An 8,235-nucleotide genomic window follows, 5' to 3' on the forward strand; every position below is an offset into this window, starting at 1 on the left:
AACGTTTTTCAACGAATTATGTGTTATGATAAAATATAAATATACTTTCATTTTCAGTAGAAAATTCTAAAAGGATTTATGGTTCAATAAACCTTAGTCTGTTTGCAATATTGTGGTATTTAATGTAATACTAGGTTATTTTCATAGTTTATACAGATATACATATATACAATTTCAGACATACCCTAATACATGCGGTAACATGCAAAGAAACAAAATAGGCATATAAACTTTCATATACTTCCATAACATTTCCATATTTATGAAAGTTTCTATGATAGTTTTCGTAAAAAGCATGCACGCAGAAATTATACAAAAAACTTCCCAGAGTATTAACAAGATTCGCTCTTCACATATCCCTTTAATGTAATCCGTACGTATATCGCACTTAGAAAAATTTTAATTCATTATCTCTTTGCCTTATTTTCTAGCATTCTATAAATTTCCTTTTGATTACCTAAAGTTCATTTCAGCACATAATAACAGTTAACAAATCTTTCGTTTATATCTAACCATTTTTGGGGGGCTCGAGCCATGTCGTCCTCATGGAAGTTCCCTTCGGCTGCTTCCTACTGTATAATATTTCTGTGAGTGATATTACAAGAGAATTACCGTCAGTTATCACGAGGTTCCAACCCCCGAAACGATTATCCGTAGATATTGTGTATAATCAGGGACATATCCTAAGATAACCATAGATATCTGCACCCCCAATAGACTTTACCTAGTCTAATCCACTAAGGGGAAGGATAAGGGAGGATTCGTTATATATCCTCTCACCTTTCGGTGGCCCCATACGTCACTGGCACCTCATTCCTTTGTTCGCAGCTTCAAGCTATTGTTGTTTTGTTTTGTTGTGTGCTCTTTATCAGCTTATTTTGAAGTTTTTCTTTGTATAATATCTTCCTCTTCTTCGTCTAAGTTAAGTGCCAACCTTTCTTTGCAGTGTGGTTTAGCTGTAAATGTTTGGGATCCCTACGTGGAAAGTTATTTAGCTTTTACCTTGAGGGAGCCAGAACCCTTCGAGTCCTGCTAGCTTGGGGATCGGGTTTTGTACCTGATCGCCCTTATTTTCGTGTTTACCCGTTTTATTGTGTAAGCTTCACGTTAGCTAGTAGTTTTTTAGCATTGCTATGCTTTCGGCTCTATTTCATGTTTGCATTTACATTGTATTTTATGTTTTTGTTGGTGTGCGTCAGTTTCGGTTAGCCTAGCCTAGAGATGGTAACTTTTCAGTTGAAGATGGACTCGCCGATGTCGATTTGGTGTATTGTTCCGGAGTGGTTGACAGTGGCTTTTCCCTTTGGGGATGTTTACCTGAGTTATACTAGTTTTCTGAGTTATTTTGTCCACTTGTTGGCGATTTCTTTGTATTTTGACCTTTTAGGCTCTTGGCCATCGTGCTGCAATCAATTGAGATTTTCAGGGCTAAGTATGGGCAGTTTTTTGGAGCTCCCCTTTGGGAAGGGTGAGCTCATTTATTTTATCATAAGTCGGTACGCTGACTTTATGTACTGCCATCCCTTTTAGCCTTTGGGATTTCTCTTTTGACTTGATGCATTCAGGCCTAGCCTATCATTGGACGGCGTATCAATTGGTCCGCCATGCCACATTTGTTCGAGATTTCTCATGCTGAGTTCTTGCAGCTCTTTCCAGTTCTTCTTTACGAAGGGTGAGCTCAAAATGTCAGTGCGCTGACTCTAGTGTTCTGCCGTTTCCTAGCCTATGGGATTTTTACATTGAAAATCACTTTTACTTAGTTATTTATTTTAGTTTTTAGGCTTACTACCCCATGTCGTTACCTCTCCCTCTGGTTGGTCTTCCTGACACTGACATTGACCTCAGAATTGTTTATGATGCTGTGTTTTTGAATTGTTGTTTGCAAGGGCTAGTCCCCTCTGGGTTCTGGCCCTCCGGAGCCGTCAGCATACCTCTCTATACGGAGTGAGTTGTTAGACTGACGGCAGTGCTGGTACTTACGGCCTTGTCGTTTCCCATGTTATTCCTAGCTTTTATACATGTAATAGTGATGCATCGCTATTTACGGTGGTGTTGCCTTTAACGTCATTGCCTTCATATACGGCACTATGTTTCTGTGGAAATTATTGCCGTTTGGCTATGCCTCCTTACATTACCGTCATTGTTGTTACTGGCGGTGGGTCTAGTCTCAGTATATGGGAATGTTTACTATGCTTCTGCCTTAGGGCAAGTTTTAGGTTGACGACAATTCCGTTACAAGAGTGTGCCGTTACTCCCGGCAACATTTGTACCTTTAAGGCACATGTCCTTTTTTCCTTTTTGAGACCGCTTTTTATACTATAAAAGGGTTCTCTACTCTCTGTCTATGAGTACAATTACATATTAATATAAAGACCTTATTTCTACTACTTTGGAGGCTTCTTTATGTATGCCGGCCATGGAGGTCTCTTTTACGAAAGGTCTTCTGTGTCAGCTTAGAAGTAACCACTACATTTGGTTATGTGTTTCTATCAATTTATCCATTTCCCTTTTAGGGTTTCGATTGGATTTTTGATTGGTAACTTTACAGGTTGGATCCCTTGTTGGGTTCTTTCTTGAAAAATTATTGATTCGAATTTTAGTCTTTTGTTGCTACGGACATTTGCTCAGTTATCGATGTGTCGATATTTTATCCTATTTGGATACCAGCTTTGTTGCCTTGTGATTAGCTTTTTCTTTTTGGAGATATAAGAGCTATGGTTCTTTTATGAGCATACCCCCCTCCACCCCAAACATAATAAATTTAGGTTACGCGTAGCAATTACTTTTTAAAGGCTATTTTTTTTCCAATCTAACGCCATTAATTGGGGTTTGGATATTTTGTTCTTTATCTCCTACTTTCTCACCAATTGCAATTACACACAATTTGGCGATTACTATTCCCTTAATTGTCATCACAGAATGTTGCTAATCCATTCTTTTCAGCCTTTGGTGACTGCTAGAGACACTTGTACTCATATCTCTTCTTTTTCTCCTTACAGGCAGGGTCTTCGAAGGAGATGCAGTGCAGAGTACAGATTTGTGCCAAGACCGTGAGGCATCCTTGCGGACATGATACTTGCAGGACCCATACCAAGTGCCGGAGGATGAAGGGTCCAGTCTCTTACTGGGTCCCTCAAGATTGCAGTGTATGCAAGGACCTACATCACTCGGGGTGGATAACGAAAGATATTTCTGAATATGACCGGATGTTCTTCTAGATATCCCTTCGTACCTGGGTCAGGGGATTAAAAATAAACGGCAATCCAAAGGCTCTTTACCTTCCATCTACAGAGTGAAAGGATATCCTCTTCCCTAAGGTGACACCTGACTCTGTCTTGGGATATTTCCAGTCTAAGCCCATAGCAACCATCCAGCTGCACGTGGATAAGGCTTTAGGTGCTATGTGATTGAACCTTGAAAACATTTCCACGGCTTCCTCCGTATCTCCAGGTAGAGAATCGGCTCTACTGTCGACTGTAGAATCAGATGATAAACCTCTCCCTCTGGTGGATGATTCTTACCAGTCTGAGTTGGATGATGATAGTGTGGCGTCTGTTAGGGACTCTTCAACTACATTTCAACTACTACTACGACAGCGGCCTCCCTGTCTATAGCGATGACTACATCTTCAGTATCGGGAGCGGTGCCTGCTATATTTCCTCCTCCGCCTACCGACGAGCCTGTGGAACTAAAACCTCCTAAATTCCCAAGTACTTTGGAGGACTCGTCCCTCTTAGCTAACATAAAGGCTTTCATGGAAGGGACTCAAATATATCAACGGATGATGCTCAAAACCTTGCGTGTGGAGATACAGGCTTTGAAGTCTTAGGAGGACCCAGGTAAGCTTAAAGTCTTGGTTTCTTAGCTACCTTTCTGTACACAGCAGAATCCTTGGAGGTACGCCGGTCACACAGTTCTTTCTGAGGGTATCCTCCACATTGGCGAAGGGTTAGGGTCCAGCCTGATAGCCGATCTGGAATTTTATCCAGATATTGAGGCCTATCCCTTTTGCTATGTGAGGTTAGCTGAAGGTGTTCCATTGAGGGATGATACTAAAGAAATGATCCTTCTAGAACAAACAAGAACCCAGCACCTAGCCGTGAAGGAAATGAAGACAGCAAGGTGTATTAACACACAGCTAGGTGCTTTTGGTGAAAGTTTAGCCACCTTTGTAACTCCAGATACGATGGTCTTCCGTTATTCTTCGAAGGGCTTCATAGCTGTGGAAAAGGCCATTCGGGGAGGTAAATCTCTCCCGGCGTTGAAAGAGTGTAAACCTGTATCACTCGCTCTTCCACATGATGCTGACCATTGGATGGATGTCCAGTTTACTTTTTCCGAAGGTAAACTGGATAAGAATGTAGCCATTCGTCAATTCAATGAGAAATTGCCTAGGATACCTGAATACCTCCTTAAAGCTGAATTTGAGGCTAGGGAGAGACTATCAGATTCGATGTCTCTCCAGTGCTTTATGGAAATGATGATTGAGAATTTTACTGATGCCCCAGTCTTTTCCCTGTTGATTAAAACTAATCTGGCTACATTTATGAAGGATCTCTATGCTTTCTTTCAGACTCGTAGAGTCTGTAAAGAACATGTTCTCGCTTCAGCTACTATACGTCATGAGCCAAAACGTCTCATCGACTCTTGCATATGGGGTAAAGACCTGTTTCCCCAGAACCTAGTGAAGGAGGTTTTAGATAAAGCTGCAGCAGAGAATGAGAGCCTGTTCCAGAAGTGGGGGATCTCTCTAAAGAAGAAATTCTCTCTTGTTGTAGGACCTCAGCCTAAGAGGTCCTGCAAACCAACCTATCTCAGGAGGTTGTTTGCTCCTTCCCCCTCTAATGTCCCTCAGAATGTTTTTGCTGTTCCTCATCCTATGACTTCACAGTCCCCGGCTTTCAATTCAGTGTATGAACAGGGGCCGCCGTCCTTTCGATCCCATAAGAGAGAAAGAGGCGGTAGAGGCCGCTCAGACATAGGCGGCATATACAGAGGTCGTGGTCATCGAGACGGCAAAGGAGAAAGGGGTGCACATCTTCAGCTCAAACAATGAGGATATTCCGGTTGAGGGAAGGCTGAATATGTTCAAGAACCAGTGGGCATTCAGTCCTTGGGCACAAAGCGTCATTTCCAACGGTTTGGGTTGGAAGTTGAAGAAACAGCGTCCAATGCTCAGGAGATTTTTCCAGAAGTCAACACCTCATCTGGAACAAGACCTTCTGAAGAAAAGAGTTATCCGTTGCATGAGATCTATGAGATTTCAAGGTCGTCTATTTTGCGTGCCAAAGAAAGATTCGATTATTCCTCGAACTATTCTTGATTTGTCCCGTCCAAACCTGTTTGTTCAGTGCGACAAGTTCCAGATACTATTTTGTAGATAAGGACCTTACTACCCCGGGAGGCTTACGTCGTCTCTTTAGATCTTACCGACACATATTGGCACCTTTCGATAGGTCGACGCTTCACCCCCTACCTTGGTTTCAGCCTGAAGCGAAAGGCTTATGTATTCCGAGCTATGCCATTCGGACTCAACATAGCTCCGAGAATTTTCCCGAAGGTTATCGATGCAGTCGTTTAACAACTTCGGGAAAAAGGCCTTCAAGTAGCGGTGTACCTGAACGACTGACTAGTGTGGGCTCCCTCAGCACTGGAGTGCTCGGAAGCAACCTCTCAAGTAAGTCTCTGCAGTCCCTAGGAATTCAGATCAACTTCAGGAAGTCGAGACTGGCCCGGACACAGGTTTTCCAGTGGCTGGGGATTCACTGGAACATACAGTCTCATTCCCTGTCTACACCTCCCTCCGAGAGGAAAGGAATAGCGAAGTCAGTCCGGTCTCTGATCAAGTCGGGAGCAACCACCAGGTGACGCCAGGAAAGGGTTCTAGGCTCTTTGCAATTTGCCTCAGTAGCGAACCCTGTCCTCAAAGTACAGCTCAAATAGGCAATCAGGGACTGCAAATGGAGAGCCTCCAAAGCTATTCACGACCATCAGAAGAATACCCTGGTGTTACTCTGAAGACAACTTCGACTGTGGTCTACTGCCAAAAGTCAATCACAGACAATGCCGTTGCGCTTTCCTCCTCCTGTAGTCATTCTTCATACGGACACCTCATTGGAAGGTTGGGGGGTGGGGGGTGGGGGCACACCTTACTCGAGAAAGTGCAAGGTGGTTGGTCCCAGAAATTTGAACAATTCCTCATAAATATTCTGGAGGCCATGGCAGTCTTCTTGTCCCTCAAAAAGTTACACTTGAAGAAGAACATTCACATTCGTTTAGTCCTCAACAGCAAAGTAATAGTCCATTGCATCAATAGGCAAGGGTCGAGGTCTCTTCAAATAAATCATGTAATGTTAGCCATCTTCATTCTGGCTCAGAGGAAAGGGTAGCATCTGTCAGCATCCCAACTTCACGGAATAAGGAATGTGAAGGCGGATTCCCTATCTCGGACACAGCCTCTAAAAACGGAATGGTCTCTAGAAGGAAGATCATTCTTTTTCGTGCAGGATCAAGTCCCTGGACTTCAAGTGGATCTGTTTGCGACGAGCCTCAATGAAACTTCCTTGCTATGTAGCACCAAACATGGATCTAACAGCAGTGAGCATGGATGTGATGACCCTGGATTGGAATCAGTGGGAGAGCATTTACCTGTTTCTACCCTTCAATCTTCTTATGAAGGTTCTGGAAAAGCATTGATCGTTTAACCGGACAGCGGCTCTGGTTGCAACTGGTTCCCCATGGTAACAGAAATGAACCCCAAGTTGCTGCCGTTGCCCAACCCGATTTTGACCCAGGAAGTCCAGAGGAGGATTGTCTACGCTTCATCATGGAAAACGAACATCCTTCATCTCATGATTTTTTCGCCTTAGCTCTGGAAAAGAGGTTTCAAATTCAACGTGATAAGTTGTCATTCGCAGAAAATTGTAAAACATCCACTACCTTGACCCAGTACGAAATGTCATTGAAGAAATGGGTCGAATACGTTAAGGACAAGAATCCCAATTCAATTATCATAGATTTTTGTTTCGGGTTTTTTGATTGACTTCCATGATTTCCTCGTACAAGTCAGGCCTTGCTAGACCTGTTCTATACACTTTTGATATCGATTTAAACTCAGAACTCTTTAATAGGATTCCGAAAGCTTGTGTAAGCTTAAGACCGTCGGCTCTGCCGAAACCTGTCTCTTGGTCTTTGGACAAACTGTTACAATTTGCTTTGCAAATCGACAATCAAACTACTTCTATTCATGATCTGACTCAAAAAGTTATTTTTCTAATTGCAATGGCTTCTGGTGCTCGTGTTAGTGAGATTATTGCTCTCTGGAGACGAGGGTCACCTTGAATTTGTGGATAATGGTAAAGTTAATTTATATCCCTATCCTACTTTTCTAGCTAAAAATTAGCTTCCCTTTATATGTTGGGGTCCGTGGAAAATAGTTCCCCTGGTAAGTGATCTTTCCCTATGTTCAGTGCAGTGTTTCAAAGCGTATCTTTTAAGAACAGCGCATTTTAAAGATGGTCAGGTATTTAAGGCTGATACGGTAGGATCATATTTGTCTTTGAAACAAGTGAGAGCGAAGATTACATATTTTATAAGAAGAGTCGACCCGGCTAGTATACCATTGGGTCATGACCCAAGGAAAGTGGCTTCTTCGATGAACTTTTTTCAGTATATATCCTTTGAGGGTTTACTGGTATATACAGGTTGGAAGTCCTCCAGGGCGTTCTTCAGGCATTATCTGAAACAATTGGAAGAAATACTTCCAGTTGTGGTGGCCACGGGTACTGTTATAAAACCCGTTGCATTGATGTAGCCCTCAAGTGTGTCCCTGGGCACTCTTCCAGCTTATTTCTTTTAATGAGTAAACTGTGTTTTTGTTTTAGGATCATTAAAAAAATTTTAATTTTCAGGATTCATTACTCTATCTCTGAATTTAGAATGTACCTGTATAACTATTGCATATCTACCTTAGTATCGGTTACACTAAAGTTCAATTTATGTGTTTAATTATAAGATTTTGTCTTTATTATTTGTCATAAGCATCTTCCGGTGTCTTATGACAGGTTTTTTAAATTTTTCCCTCATGGCACCTTGTGTAAAGGTATATTGGGGATGTTTTATTGGGTACAACAACATTGTCTCTGCTAATTATACTAATTGTTATTATTACTCTTTGCTATGATTTTTGTAAACAATAGACTGAATTTTTACATGCCTTTTATTTCTAGCCGTAAT

The sequence above is a fragment of the Palaemon carinicauda genome, chromosome 14, assembly GCF_036898095.1.
Source record: "Palaemon carinicauda isolate YSFRI2023 chromosome 14, ASM3689809v2, whole genome shotgun sequence".
Lineage (NCBI taxonomy): Eukaryota > Metazoa > Arthropoda > Malacostraca > Decapoda > Palaemonidae > Palaemon > Palaemon carinicauda.